This window comes from Bos taurus, chromosome 3 (assembly GCF_002263795.3).
Source record: "Bos taurus isolate L1 Dominette 01449 registration number 42190680 breed Hereford chromosome 3, ARS-UCD2.0, whole genome shotgun sequence".
Taxonomy (NCBI): Eukaryota; Metazoa; Chordata; class Mammalia; order Artiodactyla; family Bovidae; genus Bos; species Bos taurus.
Window position 1 is genome coordinate 30,316,742 of NC_037330.1, and position 18,256 is coordinate 30,334,997.

At 41.4% G+C, this 18,256-nt stretch overlaps 1 long non-coding RNA gene across 2 annotated transcripts in view; it reads right to left on the reverse strand.

Annotated features, from left to right (window-relative positions):
* Nucleotides 1-1,410: 1,410 nt before the first annotated feature.
* Nucleotides 1,411-18,256, reverse strand: part of LOC107132296 (uncharacterized) — a 64,027-nt gene continuing 47,181 nt past the window's right edge. For both annotated transcript variants that reach the window (XR_009493889.1, XR_009493888.1), the window contains 2 exons: nt 16,001-16,185; nt 1,411-1,710 (listed from right to left, as the gene is read on the reverse strand). This is a non-coding gene — a long non-coding RNA (uncharacterized lncRNA). The remainder of the gene's footprint in view (nt 1,711-16,000; nt 16,186-18,256) is intronic.

Sequence of the window (18,256 nt, forward strand, 5' to 3'; positions counted from 1 at the left end):
CTGTCAGACGTCTCCACCATGACCCGCCCATCTTGGGTGGCCCCACACGGCATGGCTTAGTTTCATTGAGTTAGACAAGGCTGTGGAGTGGGTAGCCTATCCCTTCTCCAGCAGATCTTCCCAACCCAGGAATTGAACCAGGGTCTCCTGCATTGCAGGCAGATTCTTTACCAACTGAGCATGAGGGACTTCCTGTAATCCTGTCCTATTTCCTCCACATTCCCTCATTTGAAATTTATCATTTGCTGCCTGAGGTTAAGGTTCTTTATAATTTTTTTTTCCCATTTTTTAGATTGTTAACTCCTTAAGGGTAGGTGCAATGTTTTACTCTGGATGGTATTCTCTGCCAGCACTTAATATGTACTTTAGAAAAGATTGTTGAAATAACACATGCTGGAGAAGGTGTGGAAAAAAGTGAACTCTCTTACACTGTTGGTCAGAATGTAAGTTGGTGCCACCACTACAGAGAACAGTATGGAGGTTCCTTAAAAGCTAAAAATAGAGTTCCCATATGATCCAGTAATCTCACTCCTGGGCATATATCTGGACAAAACTATAATTAAAAATGAACCACTATGAACACGAACCACTATGTTCATAGCAGCACTATTCACAACAGTCAAAACATGGAAGAACCTAAATGTCATTGACAGATGAGTGGATAAAAAGATGGGGTACATATACAAAATGGAACATTACTCAGCCACAAAAAAGAAGGAAATAATGCCATTTGCAGTAACATGGATGGACCTAGACGTTATCATAGTAAGTGAAGTAAGGAAAACAAATACCATATGATATCATGTGGAATCTAAAAGATAGCACAAATGAACTTACCTATGAAACATAAAGAGACTCATAGACATAGAGAACAGACTTGTGGTGGCCAAGTGTGTGGGGGGATGGAGCAGGAATTGGGATTAGCAGATTCAAACTATTATATTAATATATATGATGGAGAAACTATGTCCTACTATATAGCACAGAGAACTCTGGTCTGTGATAGGTCTGCGATTGAAAGTGAGCAGGCACAGAGGCCTTTCTGTCTCCCATTTCTTGCAGGCAAGACCCCAGCCTCCACAATCTTCCCTGAGTTGCAAAGGGCAGATTCAAACAGTTGCTAATCAAGTTATTGTTGTTGTTTCGTCCCTAAGTTGTAACTGACTCTTTTGCTAAGCCATGGACTGTAGCCTGCCAGGCTCCTCTGTCCACGGGATTTCCCAGACAAGAATACTTGAGTGGGTTGCCATTTACTTCTCAGGGTATCTTCCTGAGCCAGGGATTGAATCCATGTCTCCTTCATTGGTGGGTGGATTCTTTACCACTTAGCCATCTGGAAACCCAACATCAACTGTACTTCAATTTTTTAAGAAAGAAATGATTATTGAATGGAGTCAAAACTGAATAACCTTTCTTTCCCCACAAGACCTTATTAATATTTATTCTCCAAACAATACGCAAACAAAATTGATTAAAAAGCAGAAAACTGAGGTTTGAAGAATGAAAACTCCCAGAGAGGGCTTCAGGGTGGGAGTGGAACAGAAGCCAATCTGGTGGTAATTCTGCTCGTCATTCTCCTGTCTGTTTAGTCTCTCTTATCTCAAGGCTATGGTGACAGCCTGGAATGAATTGAATCCTGAATAGCAACTGCAGGTCTGCAGGCCTGGGATGAAGTACCATGTCTCTTTAACTCTTTCTTCGGAGAGAATTCTAAAAAGGTGGGAAAAGAGAGAAAAAGGAAATTTAGTCCACAGAGAAATTAACTGCAATGCCAAGACCACACACAGCTTTAAAATTCAATGCTTTCTTTCTCTGAAGATAGCCAGGTCGGTTTGTCTCTGCTCTTTTTCATCATATAAATTACTTTGCTTGAAGGGCAAGTGGGAGTAAATATAGCAGCAGTATCTCTGATGTAACATTTACTGACCTGGCTTTGACACGTCCTTGACATTGTCCTTTAGAAAAGAAAGAGAAAAAGAGAAACTGTCTCTGCTACTGTGTGTAAGAGAAACTCCCATTCTCAGCCATCATCCGAGTATGGGAGACTGATAAATATAAAGAATAAAAATGAAAAAGTGAAAGATGCTGGTAATTTGTCAGCTTTCCTGTGTTTGACTGTCCCTGGCAGGTGGGCCAGTGCCAGAGACAGTCAATCAGCAGTATTTACCAAGGTGGGGGTAGCCAGATGCTCATGCTGGAAAGTTCAAGGCACAGTTCAAGTTCCCATTCTGAACGTGCATTTTAAAAACATCCTGCCCAAAAGTTTTGTAGGTTACCGAGTCCCATTTTCCCCTTACTCTTTCCAGTCTCTCTCTTTTTTTTCCTTAAAGCAAGGACTTAAGGATATCAATGATGAAACTTTACTTTTTATAGAGCTGGAATACACATCTAAAAGAGAATTGTGGGACTTCCCTGATGGCTCAGTGGTAAAGAATCCTCCTGCCAATGCAGGAGACTCGGGTTCGATCCCTCTGAGAAGATCCCACATGCCTCAGACCAACTAAGCCCAATAGCCACAACTATTGAGCCTGTACCCTAGAGCCTGCTGCTGCTGCTGCTGCTAAGTCACTTCAGTCGTGTCCGACTCTGTGCGACCCCATAGATGGCAGCCCACCAGGCTCCCCCGTCCCTGGGATTCTCCAGGCAAGAACACTGGAGTGGGTTGCCATTTCCTCCTCCAATGCATGAAAGTGAAAAGTGAAAGGGAAGTCGCACCCTAGAGCCTAGGAGCCGCAATTACTGAAGCCTGAGCACTCTAGGGCCCATGTTCCACAAGAGAAGCCACTGCAATGAGAACCTGAGCAGCACAACTAGAGATTAGCTCCTGATTGCCGCCACTAGAGAAAGGCCTGTGCAGGAATGAAGGCCTAGTAGAGCACCCCCACTCCAAAAAAAAGTAAATAATTGTGGCTCTCTGAGGAGAGGACTGGATAAGTGGGTGAGTAAGTTCAGGGTTGGGGGTGGGGAGGAGGGCAGAGGGGAGAACAGCCCAGAAGTCTTTTCTCTATGCTTTCTGATTACTTTACAATGAGAATATTTAGTGAATTACATTTTCTTTTTTTTTTTATTCAGGCCACAAAGCCTGTGGGATCTTAGTTCCCCCAGCTGGGATCAAAGAGCCCCCGGCCTTGTTCTTAAACACTGAACCGTCAGATAAGTTCCCCATGTGCAATTTAAGTAGGGAAAAGGACAGAAAGGATGGATTGGGAAACAGTTCACCTGTGATTTATACATGAAACTTCATTTGGACATATTATGAACTCTCAGTTAACCCCAATAAAATATGCTTGGTAGATTAACTGGGATTATCTTACTGCCAATGTCCAGCATATAGTTTCAACTCCTTTTGTTTTTTAATTTTGCACCTCAATGTAAAATTTAAATTATGTACCACATGAAAATATGTTATTTGTAATAAATACATATGTATACATGCTTCTGTCTATCCATTTATGTTTATTAATTACTTTTTTTTTTTTTTAATATTTATTTGGTTGCGTTGGGTCTTACTGCGGCACATACGGTCTCTTGTGGTGGACAGGCTTAGTTTCGAGACATGTGGGATCTTGGCAACCAGGGATTGAATCCATGTCCTCAGCATTGGAAGACAGAATTTTTAACCACTGAACTGTCACTGACTCCAAACTCCCTCTGCTCCCTGCAGGACTGGCCAATGAATGAGAGAGGAGGTGTTGAGGCAAGGTATTTGACTTTATTCAGAAAGCTGGCTGACCAAGAAAATGGCAGACTAACTCAAAATAACCATCTTATCTGGAGCTGGATGTCAGGTTCTTTTTATAGATCGAAGATGGTTGGGGGAGGTGGCCATTAATCTTGCAAATATCTCCTAGAATGGCAAGCCTCAGGCAGGGAATGTATTAATTTCTTCATTCTTGCCATCTAAAGGGAGGGCAGGGTTCTGAACAAAGGCAGTTTAGTTTACCAGTCAGGCAGAAGGGCAAGATTCTCTGAGACAGACCATTATGTATGATTATAACAACAAAAGCAACAAAAAGCAAGTCAAAGAAACAATTCCAACATGGAGTCAGAATTGGCTTTTCCCTGCAACAGACCACTAGGGAAGTCCCTACTTTCTTGTTTTCTTGATAAGACAGAAATAAGAGAACATTGTGATGGTACTGCTGGCAATGCACTCCCACTGCCACCCCCGTTTTAAGACCACTGGCCAAATTAACAGAGCAATGCTGTTCTAGGAGTTAATGTATACATTAATGTAAACAAAATAGCTCATGCAGTGCCTGACATAGGCTATTTGCTCTATAAAATATAAAAATTGGGATCCTTTCTTTCTTCCCCCTTGCTCATGGGAAAGGACATGGTTGAAACAAAAGAACTTCTTTGTAAGCATCTGGCCTAGGAAAGTCAGAGCTAGGGAGGATTTGATACCAATCCCCCTCATCTTAAGACAAAAATGCTGAGGGCCAGGGAGAGTTGCTGTTTAATAAACCTTACAAATCCTCTGAGTGGCAATGCCAGGTGTCTTTTTCTTACTCCTTTTTTTTTTTTTTTGGCTGCACCTAGCAGTTTGCAGGATCTCAGGTTCCCAGCCAGAGATTGAACCTGGGCCACAGCAATGAAAACCAGAAATCTTAACCACTAGGCCACCAGGGAACTCCCCCAAGTGTCTCTTTTCTTTCTTTCTTTTTATCTTTTCCCTGTCAAGTGTCTTAATGTAGTCTTCTAAACTTCCATGTGTACCTCTGGCTCATTTCTAAACTACATGACTGAGCGACTTTCACTTCACTAATTTTGGGGTTAACTGTCTTCTCTCTTTCCTCATCTTGGTATGGCTAAGTTTAAAACTACGATCTTACACTTTCATGTGCTGTAGGAGGAAAACTTCAGAAAAGCTAGAAATACAATAAAAGCTTTAAAAATTAATTCAAGTGACTAGGCTGAAGGCATCCTGGCTTCTCCCATAGCATAGTATATATACATAGTGAGCAGCAGGTAGGGCTTATTATTATTGTCATCATCCTCATCATCCTTATCATCCTTATCAGTTTGGCTTCCCTGTAAGTGTGAATAGGTTTTCAATGATATGTTTCAAAGGTCTAAGCAGCTTCTCTTGTCCTGAGAGAGACTGAGCCAGCATCCAGGTGGCTTCTAAGAACAATACCTACCCGACAACTCAGGTGGCTTGGCGTTGCTGAGCCCAGAGAAAACGTTGGGAAGATCTAGCAGAAGGAGCTCCCAGCCCCCAGCGTGATGCCTGGGGCAAGCTCCTGGAAAAGTTTACCTAATTTCCACCTAGAAAAACAGAGCTCTCCTCTGGAATTCAAACACAATTTAGAGAGGACAGAGAAATTCACAGCCTGGGGCCCAAGTCTGCCTAGTGCCAAAACAACCACAAAATTCTGCTTCACAGTTTGTGAAGCACTATGAAAGGCAGAGGGCCTGAGTCACAGGCAGGCTTTACAAAGTTCACAAAGTCTCATTTTACCAATTTAAAACAAAACTGGAAATAAGGTAAAGAGGAAGGAAAAGACACTAATAAGAGTTGAGAGCCCAGTTGTTCTAGACAGCAGGTACATTGACATTTCTTATTTCACTTTCACAACCTCCCTGGAAAGAAGATTCATCGCTATTTTTTTTTTAAAAAACTGAAGCTCATAGGCCAAGCAGCATGCCCAGGTTTACAGAGCAACCAAGTGGCAGAACCAAAAAGTGAGTCTAGGCCCTTTGACCTCTAACCTCGTGAGTGCACCTTCCTCAGCCCCACATGAAGCAACCAAATTCCAGAATGTTTTATGAGCACCCTGCTGAAGGTCATGCAGCTAATAGCAGGCAGGGCTGGCGTCTGCCTGTAATTCAGTTGTCAGGCTTCAGGTGGTTAGTCTGTGTTTAGCAAGATGTCTTGTTTGCTGATGGGAAACAAAGATGTGGTGAAAGAAAAGCTGACTTGTTTAGTTAATTTGGGTTGGAGATGTGGTTTGCAGGGAGAGGGCCCTAAACTAAAACATCACATTATGAAATTACAGATCAAATGAAGAAGTAGGAATGAAATGAAGTAAATCCAGGAGCCCATGCTGACCAGAAAACAAAACCAAATTTCTCTTCTCTGTGTTAATCAAGTTTTTTTTTTTAATTGGAGTATAATTGCTTTACAGTGTTGTGTTACATTCTGCTGTACAACAGCATGAATCAGCTGTATGTATATACATACCACCTCCCGCTTGAGCCTTCCTCTCACCCCTCCCTTAATCAAGTCTTTAAAACAACTTATATTTTTGAATGAAATATTTCCATAATAAAAAAAATCAAGAGATTCAAAATATGAAAAGGTAACATGAAAAGTCACTTTTCCTCCTCCTCTGAGCCCTTCACCTGCCCGCGCCCCTCCCCCTTTCCCCACAGCTAGCCTGGCCACCAGAGAGTATTCAGAGGCCTTGACTCAACCTAAACACAGAGGATTCTAGGTGTTAGAAGAGAATGCTCATTACAGGGTATCAACTGCAGAACAATGCACAACCTAAAATTTTTGAGTTGTTTGCTTCAAAGATCTTATTAGAACTGGGCATGGAACAATAGACTGGTTCCAAATAGGAAAAGGAGTATGTCAAGGCTGTATATTGTCACCCTGCTAATTTAACTTATATGCAGAGTACATCATGAGAAATGCTGGGCTGGATGAAGCACAAGCTGGAATCAAGATTGCCGGGAGAAATATCAATAACCTCAGATATGCAGATGATATCACCCTTATGGCAGAAAGTGAAGAAGAACTAGAGAGCCTCTTGATGAGAGTGAAAGAGGAGAGTGAAAAAGTTGGCTTAAAGCTCAACATTCAGAAAACTAAGATCATGGCATCCGGTCCCATCACTTAATGGCAAATACATGGGGAAACGGTGGAAACAGCGGCTGACTTTATTTTTCTGTATTCCAAAATCACTGCGGATGGTGACTGCAGTCATAAAATTAAAAGACGCTTACTCCTTGGAAGGAAAGTTATGACCAACCTAGACAGCATATTAAAAAGCAGAGACATTACCTTGTCAACAAAGGTCCATCTAGTCAAGGCCATAGTTTTCCCAATAGTCATGTTTGGATGTGAGAGTTGGACTATAAAGAAAGCTGAGCGCCAAAGAATTGATGCTTTTGAACTGTGGTGTTGCAGAAGACTCTTGAGAGTCCCTTGGTCTGCAAGGAGATCCAACCAGTCCATTCTAAAGGAGATCAGTCCTGGGTGTTCATTGGAGGGACTGATGTTGAAGCTGAAACTCCAATACTTTGGCCACTTGATGCGAAGAGCTAACTCATTTGAGAAGACCTTGATGATGGAAAAGACTGAGGGCAGGAGGAGAAGGGGACAACAGAGGATGAGGTGGTTGGATGGCATCACCGACACAATGGACATGGGTTTGGGTGGACTCTGGGAGTTGGTGATGGACAGGGAGGCCTGGTGTGCTGCGGTTCATGGGGTCGCAAAGAGTCAGACACGACTGAGCAACTGAACTGAACTGAACTGAGTACTACAGCCTGGGAGACAACTTCTCAGAAAACTGAGGAACTGTTCCAAAGAGGTCAAGGGAAAGCCAGGGTATATGAGATTTTTATTGTTTTTTTTTTTTAAGTTTATTTTTGGCTGTGTTGGGTCTTCATTGCCATGAAGGCATTATTCTAGTTGCAGCAAGCAGGGGGGCTACTGTCTAATTTCAGTGCTCAGGCTTCTCCTCAAGAAACCTTGCTGTGGAGCAAGGGCTCTAGGGCATATGGGCTTCAGCAGTTGTGGCTCCTGGGTCCTAGAGCCCAGGCTCAAGAGTTGTGACACACCGGCTTAGTTGTATATTCTCCTGCATTTGCAGGCATATTCTCTACCACTGAACTACCAGGGAAGCCCCTGTTTTTCTGTTTTGTTTTAATATTTATTTGGCTGCACCAGGTCTTAGTTGTGGAACATGGGATCTTTGATCTTCACTGCAGCATGTGGAATCTTCAGTTGTGGCATGTGGGATCTAGTTCCCTGACCAGATATTGAACCCTAGCACCCTGCACTGAGAGTGTGGAGTCTTAGTCACTGGACCGCCAGTGAAGTCCCAGGGCATATGAGTTTTTTGCTGGAAACATGTAGTCAAACATCAAAAGATTACTGCTCATCACAAAGAACAGATGCTACAGATTGGTGATTTTAGCACTCTTCTGTTTTGGAAAGATGCAAGGATCTGGGTTCACTGAAATTACTCCTTAGATATGCATCTTAACTAAGGCTAATACCCAAGGCACAGAATGCTTCCTGTTTTTCTTGATCCTGAATTTCCCTGAGGGCACACCTTCAGTGCTGCAGTGGCTGGAACTGGGATGGCTGGAAACCCTTCCTGTTCAAAATGATGTGATTTGAGGTGTGTGTTAAGGCCCAATGCTTTGTCCTAAATATATCCTCACTGACCTGGTACCACCTTCCCCTTTAACCTAGCTGGAAATTCCCCCAAGTGAGGGCTAATCCTCATATTAAACAAAGATGAGGACATGACTTCTAGAACTACACCAGAATAGGGTAACTCTCAAAGTACATAATTTTGCCTAAGTCATTCCTGTTTATCAACCTAATTCATATTCTCTGGTTATTTTGTTCTCTCCATTTTCTTCTTCAAAAGACCTTCACCAAGGGGACTTCCCTGGCGGTCCAGAGGTTAAAACTCTGTGCTTCCAAAGCAGGGGGTACGGGTTTGATCCCTGGTACGGAGAAGGCAATGGCACCCCACTCCAGTACTCCTGCCTGGAAAATCCCATCGATGGAGCCTGGTAGGCTGCTGTCCATGGGGTCGCTGGGGGTTGGACACAGCTAAGCGACTTCACTTTCACTTTTCACTTTCCTGCATTGGAGAAGGAAATGGCAACCCACTCCAGTGTTCTTTCCTGGAGAATCCCAGGGACGGGGGAGCCTGGTGGGCTGCCGTCTATGGGGTCACACAGAGTCGGACATGACTGAAGTGACTTAGCAGTAGCAGCAGCAGCAGGGGGGACCTAAGGTTTCGAATGCTGCATGGCACAGTCAAAAACAAAACAAAAAGACCCTCACTGAGGCAAATATGAGTTTAGGATTTTAAATATAATAGATTTCCTCACATTTTCCAAGAAGCCAGCTTGACACAAACTAGATTTTGCTTATGGGTGAACCGTGAGGGATTTATGATCAAGGCCTTCCTCCCCTTCCAAGTGCCTGGTTACTGACCTCACAAGATCATAATTTATGAGGACCTTTTACCTTCACTCCCTTTTTACCAAGTAAAACAACAAAAAGAAAAAGGTGAGGACATTGTCTTAGGCTGCTACTGATAGGAGAAATGGAAACCGCACACCCTGGCCAGGCACCACAGTAACCATTTGCATGAGCTATTGTAGGACAGGAGATCCTGGTCAGGACACAGAACTAGCCAGCACCCACGAGAATTCTGGAAAGCTCAAAAGGAGAGACTATAGACACCAGTCAATATGTCCTCCCAGAATCCTTCTCGCTGGAATCTATCTTGGTTGAGTGATGTGCACACCACCAGGAAGGACCCTGAGTCAGAATGACTGGCAAGATGCAACCCAGAAAGAAAACTAATCCCATCACCATAAAACCCAAGACTGTGACCCATGTGGCAGCGCAGTCCTCCTGGGTACCCCTTACCCTCCTATTCTCCCCACCCCCGGCGCCCTTCCCAATAACGCCTCTTGCTATGTCAGCATGCAAGTCTCCTCAGACAACTCATTTCTGAGTGTTAAACAAGAGCCCACTCTTGGGCCCTGGATGGGGCCCCCCTCCTGCAACACTATCAACCCTCCACTGTTAATCAGGTCTTCTTTAAGCTTATAATCAAAATAGCTAAGGAGGCAGACCTTACACCTGTTTTGTCCGTGCCTTTCCAAATTTGAACAAAGCTTTTGCCCAACTTTGCTGCTCTTTAAAGAGTCTGTCCTGTTTTCACCAATCTTTGGCAAACTCCTCTAACAAATTATCTGCCTGGCAATTACATTCACCTCTTAACTTGCAATAATTTGGTTTTGACCTCTATTGAAAATGTAATTAGGGGCCATTATCTATTCCTGAATGAGTAGATTCAAATGCCCCTTCTCAGTCTTTACTGAATCCCAGAGTCCCCTGTTGAATTTTGTTATTGCAAACAACACCCTAAAAGATGTTTTTTTTTAAAAAAAAAAATTAAAATAGCTAATTATAGGGAATTCCCTGGTGGTCCAGTGGTTAACTGCTGAGGGCCTTGGTTCAGTCCCTGTTCTGGGAACTAAGATCCCACAAGTCAAGTGACATGGCAAAAAAAAAATTATAGGAACAGCATAGACGCTTTAATATTGTTGTAAATATAAGGCAGAAAAAGTCACCCACAATGCCACTATACCCCAAAAGACAAGCATTTTTTAAGAAGATATATTTACAGGGCACTAGCTCAATATATTATAGTTCATCTTACAGAATGTTATACAACATTTGAAAACAATGAAATAAATCCATAGGTATGAAAAAAAAAACTTCCATAGTAATTAGTGGAAGTGAAAAATATCATGATGCACTGTACACATCATGCAATACCATTTGTGTATTTTTATAGATGTATATATGAAATAAAATTATTTTTATTTTAAGGCAGGGCAAGAACTTTTTTTTTAGGACAAGAAAATTTTTAAACACAAAATTCTTTCTTGCCTCCAGCTAATTTGGGGATACCTTAGACGCTCCCTGAAGCATCCCAGAGAGAGATTAAAACAATTAGGATTGTTTAGTATGTTGGGTTATATGGGAAGCATTGCCTAGTGGAGTGGAGATAAACCTTCTCAGGTTGCACTGTATGGATAAAATGTCATTAATATAAATATTCTTATAAATTATATAAAATTTCTAAAATTGGATATGTTCTGGTATAATGCTACCAGTCATAATTCTAATTATGATCTTAAAATGTTGTACGTTATAGCAATAACTAAGTTTTTTTGTCAATTGCATTGTAATCAGATCTCTGCTGCTGCTGCTAAGTCACTTCAGTCGTGTCTGACTCTGTGGGACCCCATAGACGGCAGCCCACCAGGCTCCCCCGTCCCTGGGATTCTCCAGGTAAGAACACTGGAGTGGGTTGCCATTTCCTTCTGCAATGCATGAAAGTGAAAAGTGAAAGTGAAGTCGTTCAGTTGTGTCCGACCCTCAGCGACCCCATGGACTGCAGGCTTGCAGGCTCCTCCATCCACAGGATTTTCCAGGCTAGCTATACCTTTAAAGTCTTTTGTCATTCTAAGACATTACTTTGATGTCTTTGCAAAAATGCCTCATCTACAAGAAGATTCATAGAATTTTTTTAAGACTTATTTTTAAAAATATTTATTTATTTTTGCTGTATCAGGCCTTAGTCGTGGCTAACAGGTTCTTTTCAGCTTGTGGACTTCTCTCTAGCTGTGGAAGGTAGGCTCAGTGGTTGTGGCATGTGAGCTTGGTTGCCCTGTGGTATGTGAGAATCTTAGTTCCCTGACCAGGGATAAAATCCACATCCCCTGCATTGGAAGGTGGATTCTTAACCACTGTACCACCAGAGAAGCCCCTTAATTGAATTATTAAAAGGATACTCTATGTTTATTTCTGAAGTTTATCACAGTAATCTATTTTTGGATACAGATCAGATGCCTCATGTCCTGCAACCAGAAGATTATTCACATTGGAAAAGATATCAGATAAAGGACTGTCCACAGCCTTGTTGGAAGGGGCCATATCAGGCCTTCTCTCTTAAATGGACTGAAACTCCTGATTCTGACACCCTCTTAGACTGAGACCAGCAGTACCAGACCAGGACAAGAAGAAGACAACATCCGAAGTAGACGGCTTCCAAGATGCCGAACCAGACCTGTGTAATAATTACTTTGAGACTTGATCACACTTTTGTTTGTGAACCAAACATTACTTTCTTGAGCTCAGGCTTATGCAAATGTCAAAAATCAACCCAGTTGCTAGATTTATGGTTGATTACCTATGTCCAGTATTTCTGGGTTGCCTCAGTGGATCTCTCCTCTCCAAGGTTCTAATTGGAAGGCCCTTATCGATTTTAGCTTAGAAGAAAGGAATTCTGGTACCATGCAAGTACTGATGATAATCACTCTTATGAAATGGGACACTCTTACATTAAACTCTTATGTTTAATCTATCTATAAATATTCCTTTTCACTAGATATTAAATATATTGAGTAGCTCCTAACAGGACCCAATAGATTTATGGAACAAATTTATGGCCTTAGCTATTCCCAGGTTGGTTAGGAAGATGAACAATTGGTTTTCCTTAGGCTCAAGGTCACCTATGGGTAGCCTTGAAAATAGTCCCTGCCAACCTGTCTTTAATTTGGCCTGCTAGATTCAACTGGGCTACCCAGGTGGCGCTAGTGGTAGAGAACCTGCCTACCAATACAGGAGACGTGAAAGATGGGTTCGATCCCTGGGTTGGGAAGGGATGGCAATCCACCCCAGAATTCTTGCCTAGAGAATTCCATGGACAGAGGAGCCTGGTGGGCTACGGTCCATAGGATTGCAAAGAGTCGAACATAACTGAAGTGACTTAATATACACACCTGTTCAATTAGTGTTTCAGTGGTATGATTATTTGGTCATGATATTTGTTCCTTCACTTGGAATAGAATATGTCATTATTTATAAAGAGGCATCAACAAAATTCAGCCAGTAAGCTTTAAATGGTAGTAACCATCATTGGGCTTGTCAGATGGCTTCCGGCCTGCCAAGCAGGTGACATGGATTCGATCCCTGGGTTGGGAAGATCCCCTGGAGAAGGAAATGACAACCCACTCCAGTATTCTTGCTTGGGAATTCTATGGACAGAGGAGCCTGTAGGCTACAGTTCATGGGGTCACAAAGACACAACTTAGAAACTGAGCATGCACGCATGAAACCAAGTCATTAGTTTGTTCAGTTAAGAAGTTTCCATGATGAGGAAAGCAGTCCTACAGGGGCAACTTGCACTATCACACACAGTGAATATATTCACATATATTTATATATGCTTTGACCTTCAAGATTTGTGTTTTTATACCTGATGAGTCTTCTAATGTAACCTGCCTTATGACACATAAGAAAAATCAAATTTCCACTCTGAATGATCCTCTTTCCAGTTTAAGTGAAATGTTAGGAAGACGGTTTGATTCAGGCGGATGTTGGCTTAAATCTTTGCTAATGATAGTTACTCCTACATTTTAATAACAGTTTGTGTAACTTAAAAAATATTAATAGTAGTTTCTTGCCTTTATGTTGTGTATCACCTACTCCCATTTAGAAAATATCCAAACCATTTGAAACTATTAATCACATCCATCGTTCTCTATAAAATAATGGACATGCACAGTATACATGCAAGGGAAAATTGGCATAAGTCCTATTGGACCACTTGAAATTAACTGTCAGTCCTTGCCAGACATCCTACCAGTACAACTCCCCTAAGAGAAAAGAAAGAACTGGGCTATTAGGAACCGGCATCGAGGGACATGGTATACCACAGGAGGTAACCAACCATCCTAGCATCAAGGGACCAAATATTTGATCACCTTTTGATTAATTATCAAAAGAGAGAATTGATGAAATAAAGTTATTTTTAAGACAGGACAAGAAAAATGTTAAACATAAAATTCTCTCCCTGCCTGTTTGAGCCACCACCCCTTCCCCTTTAGCATGCCTTGTGCACCTGCGTTATACATTAACTAGATCCCCTTAGAAGACACAGGAATGCTCATTCACCAAAAAAAAAAGCTATTTCCTCCTGGTACCAACAGGTAACACCTTAGGAGATAACATTCCTTTCTCAATCCTGTAAGGGGTCACAATAAGCCACTACTCACCTTGTTGGACTATGTAAACTGTCAATATATTATTTTGATATATAACCCTTTGTCTCAAAAAACTTATATATTTATATATGCTTTGACCTTCAAGATGCAGAATAGTCCTCAGAGCTCTCAGAACGCTGCATGTATGCTAAGTTGTTTCAGTCATGTCTGACGCTTTGCCACCCTGTGGACTGTAGTCCGTCAGGCTTCTCTGTCCAAGGGATTCTCCAGGCAAAAATGTTGGAGCAGGTTTCCATTTCCTTTATCTCCTGGGTAATAATTTGCAGGTTGGCCAGAACAAAGTTTTCTATTTATTTCTTAAATCGACTACTAATTTTTTTCATTGTCATGCTGGGATATGCATGCAAAATTTCTGGAAGGACACACAAGGCCCTATCAACAGTGGTGGCTTCTAGACTCTAGAAAATGGGAACACCAGCTAGGAAAAAGGATTTTACTTTTTTATTTGTACTTTTCTGGGTTAATTGGGTTTCTGTGAATTTATGTAATGCATTTTTAAATGTATTTATAGTGTATTTAAATGTATTTAAAATACTAACATTTAAAACAAAGGTATATCTCTGCACAATTTTTTGAAATGAATAAAACAAATGTCCACACATGTATCATGTGAAGTTTATCAATTATAAAATTAATCAAAATAAATGCATTATGTTTGAAAGGCATGTGAAGGCTAGATTTTATTTCATTCTACATAAATTCATAAGATTGCATAATCTCTGAGGAACGATAAGCAAACATAAATTAAACATTACTACTTCTAATAGTTTCAGTTCAGTTCAGTCGCTCAGTCGTGTCCAACTCTTTTCAACCCCATGGACAACATCATACCAGGCCTCCCTGTCCATCACTAATTCTTGGAGTTTACTCAAACTCATGTCCGTTGAGTTGGTGATGTTATCCAACCATCTCATCCTCTGTCGTCCCCTTCTCCTCCCGCCTTCAATCTTTCCCAGCATCAGGGTCTTTTCAAATGAGTTGGTTTTTCACATCAGGTAGCCAAAGTATTGGGGTTTGGCTTCAACATCAGTCATTCCAATGAATATTCAGGACTGATTTCCTTTAGGATGGATTGGTTGGATCTCCTTGCAGTCCAAGGGACTCTTAAAAGTCTTCTCCAACACCACAGATCAAAAGCATCAACTCTTTGGCACTCAGTTTTCTTTACGGTCCAACTCTCACATCCATACATGACCACTGGAAAAACCATAGCCTTGACTAGACGGACCTTTGTTGGCAAAGTAATGTCTCTGCTTTTTAATACGCTGTCTAGGTTGGTCATAACTTTCTTTCCACGGAGCAAGCGTCTTTTAATTTCATGGCTGCAGTCACCATCTGCAGTGATTTTGGAGCCCCCCAAAATAAAGTCTGTCACTGTTTCCCCATCTATTTGCCATGAAGTGATGGGACCAGATGCCATGATCTTAGTTTTCTGAATGTTGAGTTTTAAGCCAACTTTTTCACTCTCCACTTTCGCTTTCATAGTAGTTTAAATAATTTCAAAACAAAAATTACCCAAAATTTTGTCAAAATTGTATAGCAAAATTTCATATTTGATTTAGAATATGATATTTTATTTATTTATTTATGACCTGGTAGCTTTCAGGATCTTAGTTCCCTGACCAGGGATAGAACTTGTGTTCCCTGCAGTGGAAGCACAGAGTCCTACCCATTGGACTGCCAGGGAATTCCCTGGCCTGTGATATTTTAATGTTTACACGATACTACAAAGGATCTAACAATGTCTAGAGTACAAGAGGTTCTTACAAAGGACCTGAGGGTACTCCTCTGATAATCCAGTGGTTAAGACGCCACCTTCCAATGCAAGTGAGACGGGTTCCATCCCTGATCGGGGAAGTAAGACCCCACATGCTACAGGGCAACTAATCCTGTGCACAACAAAGACCCAGCACAACCAACATAGGAAACAAAGGACCTATGTAGCAGTAACTCCAAACTATATACAAAATAATTTGTATCTAGTTCTGCCTATGATATTTGACCGAAGACCATTTGCTGTGAAATAAGGAATGACAAACTTGTTATGAGAGGAATTGTTGAAAGGAAGTCACTCCTTCTTTCTGACTAGACAATCTATGCATGCACTCTCCTTCCTCCCCCTGTCAGTGTGACTATTGTCTTCCCTCCTTACCTTGACTTTGGAACTCAGGTCATCTCCCAGGCAAGAGACCACTGCTAGAAAGCAATCATATGTCTGCTGGTAAGCCACATAAGGTCTGCTTTTCTTTCCTCCCTCTTCATCAAAAAAGGTATGTTTTTCAAAAGGTGGATTGGATTGTGAGTTATAACTCAATTAAAAAAATAATAATTTTCACGCTGGAAGAGGAAGGACAAACATAGGTAAGAAACTTGAAATACCACCATGGGGAGCTTATTTGAGATATTTTGCCATGTTGAACAAACTAAAATTTCTAATCCTGATACCAAGAGGTAGTGAAAGAAATAGCTAATATTGTAAAAACCGCAAATAGAAATATTATAAAAATTGACAATGGAAAAAGTATCAGAGGGTAAAGGACTGATTTTCAAGAGTGACAAAGGGCTTCTTTTAAAGACAGAGGATACAATCTAGATGTCCATTGACAGATGAATAGATAAAGAAATTGTTGTACATATATACAATGGAATATTGCTCAGCCACAAAAAGGAACGAATTTGAGTCAGTTGTAATGAGTGGAATGAACCTAAAGTCTGTCATACAGAGTGAAGTAAATCAGAAAGAGAAAAACAAATATTGTATATTAACACATATATACAGAATCTAGAAAAATGGTACTGATGAATCTATTTCAAGGCAAGAACAGAGATGCAGACATAGAGAATGAACTTGTGAACCCAGCGGGGGAAGGAGAGGGTGGGGTGAACTGAAAGAGTGGCACTGACATATATACACTGCTGCTGCTGCTGCTGCTAAGTCACTTCAGTTGTGTCCGACTCTGTGTGACCCCATAGATGGAAGCCCACCAGGCTCCCCCGTCCCTGGGATTCTCCAGGCAAGAACACTGGAGTGGGTTGCCATTTCCTTCTCCAATGCATGAAAGTGAAAAGTGAAAGGGAAGTTGCTTAGTCGTGCCTGACTCTTCGCGACCCCATGGACATATATACACTACCATGTGTAAAATACAAAGCTAGTGGGAAGGTGCTGTATAACAGAGAGCTCAGCCTGGTTCTCTGTGACGACCTAAAGAGGTGGGGGACGGTGGTTGGAGTAGGAAGGAGGCTCAAGAGAGAGGGGATATATGTATACTTACAGCTGATTCACACTGGTATACAGCAGAAACTAACACATTGGAAAGCAATTATCCTCCAAATAAAAATAAATTAAAAAAAATAATAAAGGATTGACCAGACCTGCTTAGTTTAAAATAGTTACCTATTTAGAGAGTAAGACTAGGGCATAAAGCAGGTTGGTTTGTTTGCCTGTTTCATTCTAAACATTTGGTACTACTTTTAAATTAAATCTATATAATTAATAAATTTTACCCTCCAAAGTTTTTCACATGGGAAAATATGAGACCTTAAAAACTATGATCTTCAAATCTTCAATGACTCCTGGAAGATTTGGGGTAGATTATTACAAAATGTTTAATGAGCATTTAAAGGAATTGGCCTTAAGTGCCAACTTGGATCCACTATGGACAAGTTGTTTATTCAATAAACATTTATTGTCTACCCACTTGATCCCAGTCACTCTCCAAGGCACTAGCAAAATGAAGCAGAAAACAAAACAGCACCTTTCTGCTTCTTGTGGAACTCCAGGGAAGAAAACAAACAATAACAACAATTACAGCATAATTACAACTTGTGATAAGTGCTATGAAAGAAAACACAGGGATTCGTGTGAGAACATGATTAGAGGAACTAGCCTCATTGCAGAAGAGGGCAGTGCTACAGAAATTCTCTGTGAGCCAGCCACATGTAATCTGAGCCCCACAGATGAATAGAATTTAGGTAAGAAGTATTGCTACAGAGACAATCTGAAAACCACAAGTGAAAAGGCATGAGGCAGCAATAAACCTGGCATGCAGAGGAACAGAGAACAAACTGAGGTGGCCATAGGTCAGAAGGCAGTAGACAGAAGGCAGAGTGCAAGAGCGAGCCTCTCCAGGAACCTAGGGGCTGTATCACACAGGCACTAACTAATGCTGTTTCCTTTTTTGACGTGATTACTGGGCAGGTAAATTAAAGAAATCCAAAGACACACTAAATTTGTTTTCAGTGAGTCAAATGATCAATATGCTTGGGACAAACCAGTTATCCAACAACCAAAAAACTGAAAAGGTTAGCCACTTGGTTGTGTCCAACTCTTTTTGACCCCATGGACTGTAGCCCACCAGGCTCCTGTCCATGGGATTCTCCAGGCAAGAACAGGGGATCTTCCCGATTC